Below are 17,320 nucleotides of genomic sequence, written 5' to 3' on the forward strand. Positions count from 1 at the left end.
GCTATCATAACTTTAACAATTGTAGAGAATATCAGTGCTGGTCTTTACCTCTTTTTCCAAATAAAGGTCCATATGTTGCTGCAGCACAGGAAATTCTAAATACTGTTTTGCACATATAAAATATCTTGCATGTCATTTTGCCAACTTTGCCTTACGGCAGGGGAAAAAAAAATAAAAAGAGGCCAGAATCATTTGGCCTTTTAATGGCATTAAAGAAAAATTGCAACTAAGCCTTAAACCTTCACAGAATTCACTCCATTCAGAATGTCTTTTTTTTCCAATCCTTTGTCTTTCTAGGCCATGCATGTTTCATTCCCTACCATTCCCTTCTGATATTTCAACTCATGATTTTCCGAATCTAAACTTATTTTACACAAATAAGTCATTACAGGGCAACAGTCCAAACCACTAAAAAATAAAAAAATAAATAAAAAATCCCATTAATTTTTTTTTGGATCAGATATAAGTAGACAAACTAGTTCTGGTTTAGGGGAAACTTCTCATACTTCATGGAAAACCTTGTGAAAGACAAGTTGTCTGTTAGATTGCTTTCAGCTTCCATCCTATTTCTATCCCTCCCTATGGACTAGATTGTGGCTGAAATCCTGCTTCCTAACACCTGCAGAGAGGGCCAAGACAGTTGCTTATCTCAGTCTGTTATTTTCATATATAAAACATGTTAAGTTTTGGCTTTTTCTTAGGAGTACAATTTATTTGTTCTTAATGAAATACATCCCAGGAATCACAGCAATGACAGAGTAAGAGTAGTATATAACCAGCCTTGCTATTTGTAATAAAAACCCCACAACTGTACCATAATCATGTAGAAGGTGCAATTTGTATCTTCAATAAATCACATGTTAAAGCCAAAGCAATCACCATAAGTAGAGTGTGATTACACATCGCCTGACTCTTAACCACAGTTTAAACAACAAGATAAGATGCTGTCTTGGCTGTTGCCTTTTCCTTTAAGCACAGCAAAACACCTAATCAAAACAAGATGCTCTGAAACACAGCATGCTGCTCAAGCTAAAATCCAAGCACACAAATGCTGGGGCTGAATGCGATGGGCTGTTTTAAGAACACTCACTGCAGTAGAAGTAACAAGAACTAATAGGCGTTCCGCGGATGTGCCATAAATTACTCCCTGTCTAGTTTCAACTACAGAAGTGTAGGCAGTTTCCCTTTGGGTTTGAGCTGTGAAGCAGGAGTAGGAATTGTCTGGTCTGTGATTCAGGTCCTGTGGGTGTTATGAAGGAGAGTCAGTACCAGTGCCTTTTTTTTTTTTTTATTTCCTTTTTTTTCTTCTCTTTTTTTTTCTTCCCCTTTCAAATTCTGCTTTTACTAATAGGAAAACTGTTAATGAAAACTTACAATCTAGGACTAGCAGAAGTAGCAATGAAATATGACTATCGGATATGTCTTGCCTAACCTCTTGTTGGTCCATAATCTGTCTATAGATGCTGCCACAGAAAGCAAAATACGTCTTAATTAAGTATATTGGTTTCTCTCTTGTATCTGTTTTACTTTAAAAAAATCTAAAGTGCTATGGAAGCGCAAAAGAATATGCAATTGAAATCCAATTTTATAAACAGTCATAGAAACTTATTTTCCAAAATAATCATTTAATTGTGTGGTTTTATACTCTGAATTTAAATGAAGAATTAAACACTCCAAGGGTCACTATAAATAAAATTCCAGGATGATTCAAAAACAGCAAAGGGTTATGATACTTTGGTTGCCATCCAAGTGCCTTCAATAAAGAAAAAAAAAAAAAAAAAGCCTTCTGACCTTCTAATTAGGCCCAGCTCAATTCTGCAGATAATGCATAATGCACTTTAAGAGACATTGGATAATCATATTGCCCTAAGAGGCATTAACTTGTATGGACTGGGAAGAGGGATTTATAGTCTTCAGTATCTTCCAATTTATTTTAGTTTGGTGAGTGAGAACTGAAACAAGCAGTGCACAGGGTACAGGGACTGCAACTCAGTCTGCACCCAGCGACATCCCCTTAGTACATCCAGCACACAGCCAAAGGCCTGTTCTCATCACCCAGAACTAATAACCAGTCATGGCTAAATTGCCTTGGTCTTACAGTGGAGCCGAGCGTAGCACTGTGATCCATTGAGGGAACACTGGAGAAATCCCACCAGAGTCAGACTGCCTACATGCTCAAAGCGAATGCCAACCTTGCTGCATTAGGCAAGTACACTCAGCATCTTTCAGGTTTAAGCAATAGCAGCCCTTTGCCCTTCAAACATAGGGCAAATGTAGGTCTGCAACTACTTTTTGCTACCCTTAAACTACATTTTCTGACTTGTCACATGGATTAAATTGAACTATTCTGAAAAGTTACATTTGGCACAAGAAAGCATGTCAGAAATATGTTCTTGAGAAATATTTTCCAAGCCCATTTCAACTCAGCCAAATTCATTTGTGGAGCTCAGTGAACAACCTCATAGAATAATTATTTACTGAACTTAAAATGAATTCACTTTGGCCTTGGCCCTCCTGTGTTTGGTTTCTGAAAACAAAACGCAAGTCAAGATTTACTTCTAGGATACAAATTTCTAAATGTTGAAGAACAACTTGGGAACTTTGTCTCCTCCTGCACTGAGCACTACTATCTCTACAGAAAGCACTGCTTCTTACATTTGGAAGCAAATTCTTTGTCCCAGATATATGTCTATACATGCGTAAGGCAGGTGCAGCTAAGAGGTACTTGCACATAAAAGTAAATCTGTGGAGGAAGACGCTATGTCTTCACACGACTCAATAAACTAGAAAATAATGTGACTTCAGACTCTCCAAAAACATAGCCATACATGCAAATCCCCGTGCTTGCAAATTATGTAATAGCTTAATTTTAATACTTGTGTGGTCAAAAAATGAGAAACAGTACAAGAAATTCCATGATCGTCTCCATTTCTTTTCTTAAAGATCTAAAGTCATGCTGCCTACTTAAAGCTAGTTTTTGCCATCATCAGGTAACTAAAGAGCAGAAGGAGTACCACATGATTTAGACAAAGAAGTCAAAACTAACAAGCATAACGAGGATGACAAATATACAATATTTCATTTTCAGAGCAAACCATTTGTAGTTGTATTTATGTGAGGAAAGAAAATTACCTTCCAAAATATGTGTTCAGTAGATTTTAATAACTGTATTTGAGAAGGTAGCAATCCACATTTTTAAACAAGAAAATATTTCTCAAAAGCAAATCTATTAAGACATCTGTTTTACAAAGGATGTACTTATAAACTTGATGAGATAAAAATCACAGAGAATCAAACATGAAATACTGCAATGACACGTGTACTATTAGCTTGTCTGAAGGCACTGTATAGGCAATCAGGGCCTACTGATGAGTTGTGAGACCTGATGCTCCTAGTCAGAAGTGTCACCATTGTTTCCAGATAGTGTCTATCTACCATTTGGGAGAAAGGTGAGCAATCATAGGCAAACATAATATATATCCCTTCAAGGAAATAAAACATCATGGCACAAAACTATATAATTTTTGTCTCATTTTTTCAGCTAAGACATTTTTGAAAATATCTTTGAAATAATCTTTAAGAAAATAGAAATAGCAGGAAAGAATTAAAAGCCAAGACAAAGACCATTTGCATTAAAAGGAAAAAAATCTGTATATGTAAAGTCTTTCAAACAAGACTCTTTTGTGAAGTAAGAGAAAAAAATAATTTACATAAACCACCTCCTTTTGTTTCCTTAAGCGGAGAGAATAAATATATGCAAATAGAAGTTCTGTCTGTTCCAGAAAATATCTGTGATTCACAGCTGATTGCCAAACTCACATTTATCAGAGCAGCATGAATCAAAGCAGGTTGTCTCATCTTGCTTTTACTGAATTTTGGTTAAGACTTTATTTTCTGTTAGTTGTCATAGAAACATGTGCAGAGCAAATTAAAGCAGATAAAGCACTGCTGCCAAAAAAAAAAAAAAAAAAAAAAAAATCCTATTCAGGCTGTGCTGATTAATGCTTTCTGAGATACTTAGGAAAGTGTGGCACCCATATACAATTATACAATTTGGTACTATTGAAAAGTATGTTTTCTGACACTAAAGCTTTATACAATCACATGTCCAGCTACAGTTTAGTGAAATGTTTATTACTATTCCCCAGAATTCAACAAGTCATCTTTTTAGCATATTTCAACATTTGCAATTGCTTCAAATGCACCATCTAGAGAGGAAAGTACGAATAAGAGTAACCAAAAAAAAAACAAAACTCAGAAATTGAAAGAAAAAGAGTGACAGAAAGAAACAAAGACTGAAAGAAAGAAGTACAAGCTCATTGAATCTATTTATAAATTATAGCATCTTTGTATGTGAAGCTTCTTCCTTTCCCTTACAACTTTTTCAGAAAAGGTCAAGTAACCTTCTAACTTTCCTATTATAAAAAGACCCCGACTCCCTTTTCTCACAGCAAGTTCTTACTTTGACTTGTGAAAAATTGAAGGGTATATATTTATATATCCACACACACGGCTGTCAAGAAAGGTGAAGGTAGGAACACCCAAAGTACAGCTGCGGCACAGAGAAACTGCGCTAGATCTCTCCTGAGAGCAGTCACAAGCTGCACTACCCCAAATCCAACTAAAGTACAGTGTTAAAGATCCTCTTTCCCAAATGATGAGCAGTGAAACAAGTTAGCCCGTAAGCATACGCAGTACTCCTAGCATGGCCCCTAAAGATTTATGGTTTGTCCACCTGTCTACCCTCAACATAACCTTCTTTTCAGACCTCCACTAGGGACACCCCTTACCACTTTTCTTCTGTATCCATCGGGGTCACTCAGTACAAGAGCAGGCCGTGACGGGAAGGAGTGCTACTTGCAGAGCTGGGTAGGATGAAAACCAGAGGCTGAACAATGGGTGGGCAGCATGAGAAGCACAAGCCTCAGCATGCTGGTGAGGATAGCCATGCGTCTTGTGCCAAGTGCTCTGTCCCCTGCCCCTGGAAGGCAGTCTCTACTACAGTCTCTACTACAGCCATCTCCAATGAAAGAATCCCAGTAAGCTTTAACCCACCCCACCATTGGCAGTTCTAGGTGTACTTCTGTAGTATCCCCTGGTGGGATCACTAATAATTTTTATGTGGTACAATTATGTTACATAATTTTCACATGGTACAATTGTTAATTATGGATATGACCTGACATTTCCTCTGAGAAAGATCTCTGCTGATACCAGCCCTAAAGGATCTCCATTTTGTTTTCTCTCACTGACTTCAAGAGCAATTTCTGAGTCCTATGTCAATACGTTATCTTTGTACTGGAAATTTGAGAATTTATGTAGCGTCTGACATATTATCAGTGGGCTACCATCTAAGATATCCTGGAAAATGCTACAACTTGGAGCAGGTGCAACATGATCAAAGGTGAAGGTGGCATGAGGATGTCATGATGTGGGCTATGCTGTGCAGGACAGCAAGGGACTCATTTGCTTCCAGACTTGAGCCATCACAGCTGAATGTGGGGTTACCCTGGATAATAAGATACTGGGGAGAAAGACTTCTTCGGGGTCTCACTTTTGGCATATCAGGTGTGACACTTTATTACTAATAGAGAATAGATATGACATTAAGAGCACTACCCAAGTAAACCCTTGGGAATGCACAGTGTAAGCAGAAGGAAACAAGGCAACTGTTGTTTGATTCCCTGAAGACGAATACAGTCAATTAGGCCGTGCCCTCTTCACTGCAGTCTCTTGTTTAAATCCAGAAAATAAGAGTTTGAAGCTAGGATTGTTGCTCACCATTTTCAATGGAACATTAGGCAGATGAGCCATATAACTTTATATACAGGCAATGCTATATTTCCCAGGTCAGAAGACCTTGATCAGTAACACATCATGCTCCACAAGAGCACATGAACCCTTGAAATCAGATAAGAAAGTAACCTCAGCTGAGAAATTCTCAGATTCCAGAATTAAGATTGTCTATACACCAAACAGTCATGCAAAATTAATCAAACCCTAAATATCAATTTTCTAAGTGGAAAAAAAAATCTATATTATTTCTAGGTTATTCCAAACATTTACATTGACTGCAGTATAATATTTATATGGATAGAACTAGACACAATATAGTTAGTATTTTTAAATTGTACAATATAACAGTAAAAAACAGCCTCTTATCAGTATAAGAATCCTCTTGTACTACTGAAAATGCACATGTAAAGATGGATGGTGATTTATTAAAATGGGAATCTATTAAATCATAGGTAACATGACTTAAAACTCACTAAATATATTAGGTTCAGATCAAAACCCATGTTTTCTTACATGTGATACAGTTGCTGAAATTGAGACATAGAAGGTATGTCTGAAAGATAATTATTAACTTTTTTTTCCCTTTTTTAAAACAAATAAATAAAGCAAAATTCTGCTGCTTAGTGAAGACTCTAGATACAAAGTTCTCACCAGAAGGGTACTACTATGTAGACGAAGGAGTTGATAATGATGGAATTGCTAAGACTCATAATTACAGGATGCTAATAGAGAGCATTTTAATTATCCATATTTAATTGAGGAGACTGAATTCTGAGTGCATATCAATGGCAGAGATCCTTATAATTATATACCCTTCACATGTCTTTCCACAATAGACTGCGTTCACAACAAATACAATTGAAAGCATTTCAGAGTGATAGAATAATGCAAATGGTGACGCTTGCAACTTACTAGTGAGGTTTTGTCATTGCTGGTCTGAAGTTGTCCATATGCTCATAACACCGGTTTTAAAATTCACAGAGGAATTCTGAGGGTATTTTGGTTTCTCAGAAGAACAGAGGCATCACAAACATAGTTTTTAGTTGTTTGTTAACTCAGAAGGGAATGTAGCCTCACTGTCTTACTGACTGGAATTTGAAGTCTGACCATGACAGACACCAGACACAGGCAGTCCCTGGGGAAAAAAAAAAAAGACCTACAACTGCTACCATCCTATGGTCTGGCCATCCTGTAAGTTAATATGTAGTGCGCTAGCAGAACAGACATCTGAATTTATTTTTTTCAGGCTGGAACCATTATGCCACTAAACAGACAATATTACGTTCTAGCTCTCAGACTTTGTGGAGGACTAAAATTTTGTTTAAATTTTATTATTTTTAACAATGCCTGTCTCACATTCATTTCATCCAGTAATTATTTGTAATATTTTTTGCAGTGAATGCCAGGTGTGATTTGGATCCTATAAGCACATTTCACCCATGTAAGCTTAATACACTTAGTGCTATAACTACTCTTTGTGAAGACTGGTGAATATAAAAATGAAATGCAAAATTAATGTATTACCTCTTTCCTATGAATTTCTGACATGCTTGAAGTGACCGCAAGAAAGTATTCTTTATAACTCCAACAGAGGAAAAGATTTAATACTAGAATATACTAAAATATGAGAGCATATATAAATTAGCTGATTCTATTTTCAATTTAATGGACAAATGAAAAAATCATGACCATGTGCAACTTGACATCCTGATACTCCTCTGCTAAGAAGAAGAAAAAAAAATATTTAAAACTCAGTATGAAATAGTATTTGTGTATATTAACTAAAAGTAAAAACAAGGCTACGCTGGCCTGGGAGATGGCCAGGGACACTTTCAGAGATCCTGTTATTCACTTTTCAAACCATGATTTAAATAATATAGCTAGTTAATCACTTCAACTTACTAGTAAGTTTCTACTGATGTAGAAATTAAGTGTAACTGAAGAAGAAACAAAAAATGTACTGTTGTAGGAAAAAAATTTCTTAACACAATTAATAAAAATTATATGTATTAAAACCACTTCATGTCATTTACTTTGGATTCACTAGTGCTGAAACAAGATTTGTAAGCTCTATAACATAAGACCTCTCCAGTATTTTGGTTTTTAAGCATTTCATTTTAAAACCATTTGAAAAATAAAAATGCTATTGAAAATGCTGGAGAGGAATCCTTCCAATAATCTTTAACACTACCTAGAATATGCGCATTTTTGAACCTTTCAGGCAGCTGTAGTGATTACCATTTAGCACCTGAATGTAACTCTGGTAGTTGCACATTTGGCAGCAAATAGCAAATGCTGACACTTTACCACCACCTCTTGGTATAAATTCCAACTGATAAATCCTTCTAATAGATTTATTTAATTATATATATATATATATATATATAAATATATATATATTCCCTTAAGGATGCAAGAAAGTTGTTTAATGAAAATTTCTGTAAATGCATAACCTACTTAATATCAAATACTATACTCAATTTTTAAAAAGGCATTTTTCCCATAATCTACATAAGCCAGAGTACAAATTTGCTTTTACCTTCTAAGACAGTTTGAATCCCTATTCAACTCACTCTGACAGATTTCTGAGCCAGATGGATGTGGATCAAGAATGTATAAACATATGGCAGAAAGGGTAACCAATATCCTTTTAGCTGTGCGTAAAGATTCACTTCAAAAATATATATCCAGGGTTATTAATAGTCAGTCTTGTAAGTTTCATATTTTTAAGAGGTTAAGTTTTAGAGGAGTGTAATTTATTTCATTTTTCTTCAGAGAAGTACTTCAGAGTCTTATAACTGCCCAGAATGATTTCTACGCTTAGCTATAACCTTTTGGGCAGCAAAACATAACCAAATCATCCCGCATCACTGCATACTCTGGCATTTTCAAGTAGTTAAGAGGTTTTATTTTACCCACCCTTTTTCACTGTCACCCAGTAATGTCAATTAACACTAGAAATAGAGGGCTTTGGTTTTATTTAACTTGCATGTGTGCAAATGATGATATATTTGATGCGAGTCAATACATACGTTAGCTAGACTAAGTGTAAATGAAACCAGGAGGCAGTGCCTTCATACTGCTTTTGGAGACCTCCAAATATAATATAAGACAGTGAGGTAAGAAATTCTTCCTGATATCCAAATTAAATCTCCTGTAGCACAACCTGAGGCCATTTCTGCCCCTTGCTTAATGAATGGTCCTGCTTTCTCCTTCCCTGCTCTTCCTCAGCGAACTGCATATTTGCAGATGGGTATGTAATTAACACACCCAAGCCAACTTTAATCAAAAGAGTTCAGCGTTGAAACAGAGGGTCAGCATTTTAGACAGCTGCCTGCACAGGCATCCAGGGAGATGAATGAGCTTTTGAAGAATAGGTGACATCCCATGCTGCTGTAGTTTAACTAAAATTGATGAGCAATCACACCTCCTAAACGTAGCACAGATAAAGTCAACTGGACTTGGACCCAAAGGACCCAAATGATCCTTCAGAAAAACCGATAGAGAAAAAAAGATCTCATATGCTTGTACTTGATCCCATTTCTCATCCATGGAAAATTCCACTTCTCTCTGAAGTGCTGATGTGATCAAGTGGCATTTAGCTACCCTCTTCACCACTGATGGGTACAGGAGATGGTGCAATTAGTCTGTCGTACTGTTCTGTGTTCACAGCAAGCTCTCAGAGCACTGAGAGCTCCAATAGCCCAGATTCCAGTAAAGTAGAAGGAAAATGAGAAGTAAAATGAGCTGAGAAAATGTGGAAAGCATAACCTATACTCTGCTCAACTCTAGCACTGCAGAGATAGGTAGATTTCCTCACACTTTTGTTGTATGCTTGTAAACAGCAGTATTTAAAAATAACATTGCTTCTACAGTTTTGCTGTAACTACAACTTTGTTCCTTTGAAGTTTCCTTGTTGACGTAACTGGCTACTTTGAAAAAGCAGTTCCCTCCAGGATGGCATTTTGAGGAATGGAATATAACTGAGCCAAATATGGTTCTAGCGTATGATGTTAAAATAAACCCTTTTGGGGCTGGGTATTAGCAATGTTTATGGGAAAACTACCTTAAGCTGTTGTAACCATCAGGCTTTAAAAATGATGTTGAAACATGAGTATGTTTTGGTTTGTTCCTTATTTCCTATAATGTGACTATGACTAGGATTAACTTTTTAAAGTTTTCATTGCAATGTACAAACAAGGTACGTAAGGGTGAACATCCACGTTTTCTTTCCAGTATTATGATACAAAAAGCAAGTATCCAAGTATCCATGTACAGAATTACAATTTGCTAGAAGTTAATTACACATTACTCATTTTTTCCTAATTAACTTGATTCTACAAAGCACAGTATCATGCATGTGCTACAGATGTTTTTTCCGAAGTCATAAACTAAATCTTAGGTTTAGACATTTATACTAATAGCTCATATGACTTGAGGAAACAGGATAATTTATTAATATGATTACTGCTACATTAAGCAGGATTTGCATGCATACAGTAGGTAAACCCACAGAGAAGATTTAATATATTGAAAGGGAGTCTAGACATCTTCAAAAAGAATTTACTAAAAAAAAAAAAGTAATTATTTGATCACCCAATAAAAAGGTATGTGAATTCAGACTTTTCCTTTCTTCTTTTCATGAAAATCTACAATTAAATGTGTAATGTTTTATGTGCTTTAAGCAAAATGATACGCTTTTCACAGCTGTAGTGTTGCCAGTCTTTCCTTTTTCAAGTGCATAGCAAAAGAAGAATAAAAAGTGTTAAAACAAAGAATCTGGTAAATAGTCTAGGACAACAGGGCTGAAGTGTCTTCTTGAACATCTTCTTATCTTGACATGGCTGTGTTAAAAGTTGATTCTTACTCACGCCAGGGTATAGAAAACTGCATGTAATGCTGAAGACATAAATGTAAGATTTTTTTTAGTAAACCACCTTTTTCTTACTAATTGTAAACAGGATGGTCTTAAAAGTTTCTCAGTTAGACAGAATATTAGGCTGTGATCCTTGCCAAATCTACCATTTATGCAAGCAGTCCTTCAAAGTCAGCAGCCTAGGTCTTATGCCCTATATAACTATGTCTGAAACACAGAATAAAATACAAAAAAAAAAAATCCTTTCTAACTTCTGTAAGAGGAGACACTGAATTTTCAATATAAGTATATAACTTTATGTATATGAAATATCTAGAACCACATAATTGTACACTCCCTGTCCATCTGTGCTAATGTCATTAAATATATATGTATATATATGTGTGTGTATATATATGTGTGTGTGTGTGTGTATATATATATATATATATATATATATATATATACATATTCTTTCCTGAAGCCATCTTAAACCAGTTTTGAATTAGAGTTAATATTTACAGGACACACTAGATCTGCTGTCAATTAGAAAAATCTGACTACAGGAAATATCATAAAGTCCAATTTACCACATCCAGAGGCAGTCTCATTTAGCATAGGAAATATCTGGACCCCCTCATAACACAAGCCTGGGAAGCAACTTACCATCTATTTCTCCTTCCACCCTATAACAAATTTAAGACAAGTTAAGCAAAACAAGAAATCCTCCAAATAGGTTTTGAAATCCTCCAAATAACACAGGTCAAACTGACTGCAGGACCAGTGCTTCAGTTTTGTATCTACAGTCAGGATGTCAGTATCCTCCCACCAGAGCCTGGAGAGCGCACCCAGGAGATGAGACAAGGCAAAGTGCTTTTTCCTATGTACTGCAGCCCTGACTACAAAGATGAGTGAGCAAGTCAGGTATCTTTGCCATCATTTTTTATCTGCCAAGAATTTCTGCATTCTTTTCTCTATGCTAAAACTGAACTAAATGGAGCTGTATTTCCTCCTCGTTCACTCGTATGCGAACTTCTGTAATTTGATTGGGAGCGGTGGTGATCATGTGTTGAGTACTCTGTGAGACTTATCTCTTCATTTGTCTTTTGAAAGACAAAACATTAAAATACATATATATTAGAAGACAGACCTGCTAAATGTGAAGGGAATTTCAAAAAGAGGAGATCCAAAATCATCTGGTGACCTTCACCTCCGCAGGATTAGCACAGATAGTACCATACTATACATAGAGGATTAAAATCATAAATGCACTTTCTTGCCCATCAGCTAACTTATGAATGCAAAAGTAAAATAGACTCTGCTAATATGTCAGTACTCACTATACTTCTGTCCATGATGAAGACTCAAAGTAAAGTGAGAAAGCAAACAGAACACCCAGGAAGCCCAAATAACGTTTTGCATGGAGAGAGCATCTGGTAATACAGAGCTTTTTGTTATATAACAATTGCAGCGTCCTCACCATAATTTATTATTATTATTATTATTATTATTATTATTATTTACTTACTTATCTTTCTGTAGAAACTAAATGTAGACAAAGTATTAGTCCCACAAAAACAAGGGAGACAAAATTATTATATACGGATATTTTTTGCTTAATTTTTAGGGCACTTAAATTTCCGCTATCAGGTTGGAGTGTTTGTTAGCCCACCTGTAACTTAGTATATAACAAAAATATAGTATACAGCTTAGCATACAACAAAAATACAGCGCCACTACACAAAAGCAAAATGACATATGTTATTCAACAGAATGCCTCTATGTAACCTATCTGAGCTTTTTGCTACCTTTGCTTGTGCCAGCAATATTACCAGTGGTCTCCAGCACACAGCACAGATGCTCCTCTTATATTGTGCATGTTTATTTTTCAAGTGAGTTCTCAAAGCAGATGTTCAAATAATCTGCAATGTTCCCACAGAGACTGCAGGTTGAATTGGTGCCTTCCATTTGAGCCCACTAAGGGAAAGTCCTGCTTCACATGTAACAACTGATGGTTAAAAATATTTGTACCACCTGTTCTTCTCTTCCCTCAATCAATACTGAATCTTACTCTATTTTTTAATTCTCTAGTAATGAAAATACAAGGGGTTAAAAATAAATAAATATCAACATCTAGATAAGCTGAAAAGGTGATATACCTGTCGTGTGAAGAACTGATCGTTGTTGCTTTAATGAAATGGCTTGTTGATGGAAAACAATGATTTGTTAAGGTCAACAGCAGATCTGTGTGAGGCAGTAGTCGAACTCAAATGCTAGAAGTTATTAAGAAAGAAAACAAAATAATCCATCATAAATAATTGTAAAAAAAAATGCTGCTTCTAACCCCTTGAAAATTGTACAAAACTCTTATCTCCTAATCTCAAAATGGAAACAAAAACTTTAAAATTCAAGCAAAGATAAGTAATGCTTTCCATAAGAACCACTGAGTAGGATAAGACTGTTCAGCTTAAAGAAAAAGAGTGGTTAGAAGTTTACAAAATCACAAATTGCATGGAAATGGTACAGAGGTAACTGGATTATCCACTGCTTCTGTCTGCACAAGTACAGAGAACGCACAACTCAAACATGTTGAAACAAACCAAAGGATGGGCTTCAATGTACAGAGCTACACTACACTGCGCAGCTCCTGGTCAGAAGACATAGTGGATGAAGAAGGTTTTGCAGTTTATAGGGAAGAACATGCAAGGAGAAATATTAAAGGTTATTAAACAGAAAACTATATCCATACTAGACTCAAATACAAAAACTGTATCAAGCTTAAGAAATCTTGTGAACCAAGGTATAGTCAGAGAGCAGATGAATACCTTGAGAAAGTATCGTATCTTCTTATACTGATTGTATTCCTCTTCAGGCATCAGCATATGACCACTTTAGGTCAGGATGTCATACTACTTATACCCCTGGTCTGAACCAGTAAAGCTGTTTTCATGTTCAGGGGCCAGTTTTGATTAAATTTATATTGGAAAAGATTCTCCCTACAAGGTGGAATTATAAAACTAAACTAGGAGATAGAAGAAGACATAATAAAATAGAAAAATATATATCCTGGTGCCTAGTACAGTCAAGCCTCATCTCTGCTGTCTTGTCATTTATAGGGCAAGCAGCAAGTAGAAAATCATCTATTCTGTGTACTTAAACATTCCTTTCACCAGGGTGAGTGACTCAAGATCTCAGAAGTTTCCAGTGACAGTTTTAACTAGCTACACAGACAAGTCTGCCTTTTGGTGATGAGTACAGATAAAAACCAAGCAATTACCCCAAGAGATACAGCAAGACACCTGCCAGACATTTGATGGTCAGAGCTTTCAAAGAGGAGCCAAGAGAATATTAGCTGAGATTTAGACGCTGACATCACCTGTGTTTTGGTGGGGTGAGAATAATGCAAGAGCTAGGCAGATGAGCTAATGCGATGCTGCATCTGAAATACTTTGCTGCACTGAGACATGAATATTAGCAGCAGCACAGCACTGCCTGGCTGCTGGATTTATGTTGGGTTGCATTCAAGCACTCAGGAGACAGGGATAAAACTGGCATGGAGGTACTCGGAATTTTTCACATTCCAGATGTATTTCAAGACTACTAGACTGTTTACAGACTCACTTATCTCACTCTAGCGTGAAAAATTTTGACAGGTCTTGGGTTATTTCAGTACAGATCTGGGTTTTCCTTTAAAGCTTTGGCGACTGGTTCCTGTTTAGAAGTTTTGCCATTATAATAGGTGGTAATGTGCTACACCTACACCTTTTTTACGGACTGTCATATTCACAAGGAGGAGCTCACCTCTGTTTCTGAGATGTCAAAATATGCACACACAACAGCAGATCAAAAATTAATCTGAAAACACACACACATGGACACAGCTATCCTCTAGGTAACATTTTTCCTTTCTTGATTGCAGACATATGATGCTCATCTAATACACAAACAGATTTGCTACCATTGACAGTTACGAAAGGCATTCTTGCCAAAAATGAAATTGAAATACACATATTTACAGGTTTTTTTTTGTTGTTTAATTAAACAAATGGAACAGTTGTCACAAAAGTATTTTGCTAGAGACTTCTAACAGACAACTATCTGCTAACTTAACAAATAGGTTCTTACATTTACTAGCACTGTGGGGTTGCGTTTCATATTACAGCTCATTTTGGTAGATCTTTGTTCTAGGTCCTTTTGAGGTCTGTGTTACTGTCAAGAGCCAAGAGCTTTAACAGCTGTTGCCAGCTCTGGGTGGTTTGTTTAAAACAATAAGGGAGTCGCTTAGCAACATCACATCACACATTTGGTACCCTACAGTATCTCACATTCCTAACTACTCTGCACATCCTCACGACTTAAAGGGCCACTGTCAAGTTAATAATCATACCCAAACGTGTACTTACATCTCTGTCCCCCCGTAATGAGATATATGAGGTGAGAGAAGAAAAATGGAACTTCTTATTTAAAAACTACTTGAACTTTCTTTGCAGCAGTATTTAACTTTTATCCCAAAACAGCAATATCTGTTTTCAGCTGTGGCAAAACTGATGTTTGGCTTAACAGCAATTTAGTAAAAAGCAAACCTTCTTAAACAGTTATTTAAAAATACATATATATTTCTCTGTGTACATACAATTCCTATCACATACATAATCTCCATTTTCAAACTCTTTATAAAATACTAATTTATGATCAAAAAATCATTGGGTTATATATATGTTTTCTTGCTTTCAGGAGACATTCAAGTCATCAAGGCTGTGAGAAGGCTTATGCAACTTGTAGGACTTTCAGACTTCTGAGTCCATGGATGGTTTAGCGTCCTTTGTTTATATGATCAGCAGGCCTAGTCTGGGAAGAAGTCTCAACCTGGTCTAATATACCATACATTGGAAATATTTCTGCTACAGCCATACAGAAAGACTTCTAATACTTGTAAATTGCTATACTTTTAAGCATGGTAGGATAAGTGAAACATCAGCACTCTTTCCTATTTGAAAAGTTTTGAAAAACTTGATTTTAGGTATACTTGGGGGGGGGGGGGGGAGGGATACTTTTAATGAAATTTTAAAATTAGTTTTATAACATTTTTGGCATTGAACAAACAATTATAACTATAAAGCACATGACTTCAAAATGTCTCATTGAAAATTCAATAGTAAACCAACATGAATATCTTTACTATGAAGCATTCTTTCATCTGAGTTGCTTCAAGCAATTCATTTCATACAGTGTCACTTCTCTGGCTCCACTTATTCACTATTGTTATCTGATTTACACTTCTTCTTTCTCCTTTAAAAATGGATCCATTTTCCTCTTTATCTTATATTCTCTTGCACTTCCATTAATAAAAAATGAGGGGCATACGTACATTATAAGTTTAATATAAGTTCAGTGCTTGCCTAACTTTGTTTTTATTGAAGTCAGTACTGAAGCATACTGGTTATAATTGCAGCAAAGCTGAAGCTAGTACTGTTTTGGAAACATCTCTCTAAAATAAGCAGTATTTCTTTCCTTGGAGACTGTTCACAGCTATTCAGTATCACATTAAGTCACAACACATCATTATAATCCAGATTCCTCTCATTTTGAATACGTTATCCAAGACATTCAAGGACTTTCCTCAAAACAGAAACCCAGCTGAAACTTATGACTTCCTGCAATCAGCTTTCTTTTCAATTAATTAAAAATGTCTTAAAGATCGCCTGTTATTGCTAGGAAGCTCCTGAACAGTTCTAAGAGTATGTCTTTGAGGGAAATCCAGAACAGAAACATGAAAGGGGAAAGGTATTAAGAAAATCAAAAAAGAATAAGGAGGAAGAAACTCATTAAAAGAAGTGAGGAAGACAGCTCTACTCTAGAGAGAGAGAAAACAAGGTAAATGAAAGAAAAAAAATACAATGAGAAAAATTATGGAAGATTTGGAACATCATCATAACCACCACCACATCTAGCTTTTTCTAGCACTCATGGTTATGGTTTTTTGTTTTTGAATTTACCTGCTGTGCAGTAAAGGGTAAAATTATACAGGATAACCTTCAAAGATGATAAACATACTGCCAGGTATGTTAAAGTACTTTCTTCTCTTTTGTCATCCACTGTTACACAGTGAAAGCTCTTAATGCATTAGTGGTAAAATTTTCATTAGCATCCAACTGAGAATTCAAAGAGACATACAAGCAATGTAAAATAATGCAAATGCATATGGAAATCGATTGCAGCCCTTGGGCAACTAGAGGGTTGCCAGTACAATGTTCAATCTGTTACTGTTCAGCACTCAAAGTTATAGAAGTTATAGAGACCCTCTAAAAAATAAAAAAATAAAAATGGTTCCAGAGATTTGTAGTCTTTGCCTATGATTTCGGACCAATTGAATCAAAAGGTATAGCTACACAAGCACATTGTTTACTGGTAAACTAAGATATGGAATTAAAACATCTTATGTCTCCCTGGGCATGCATAAGAAATACCCTACTTTCACTAGGGGATACTTTGTGCCACTTCCATGGCTTTTTTGTGAGCTACAGCCTGAGTGTCTGAGCTAGATTTCTGCATTTTTGTTACAGTTAAAATTATAAAGATAACAACTTTTCTTATGATATTTTAAGTACTTTGAATCATGACTATCAGACTATTTTTTTTCTATACACTGTATGCAACTTTAGGTACTGG

The sequence above is a fragment of the Cygnus olor genome, chromosome 4 (genome assembly GCF_009769625.2).
Source record: "Cygnus olor isolate bCygOlo1 chromosome 4, bCygOlo1.pri.v2, whole genome shotgun sequence".
NCBI classification, from domain to species: domain Eukaryota; kingdom Metazoa; phylum Chordata; class Aves; order Anseriformes; family Anatidae; genus Cygnus; species Cygnus olor.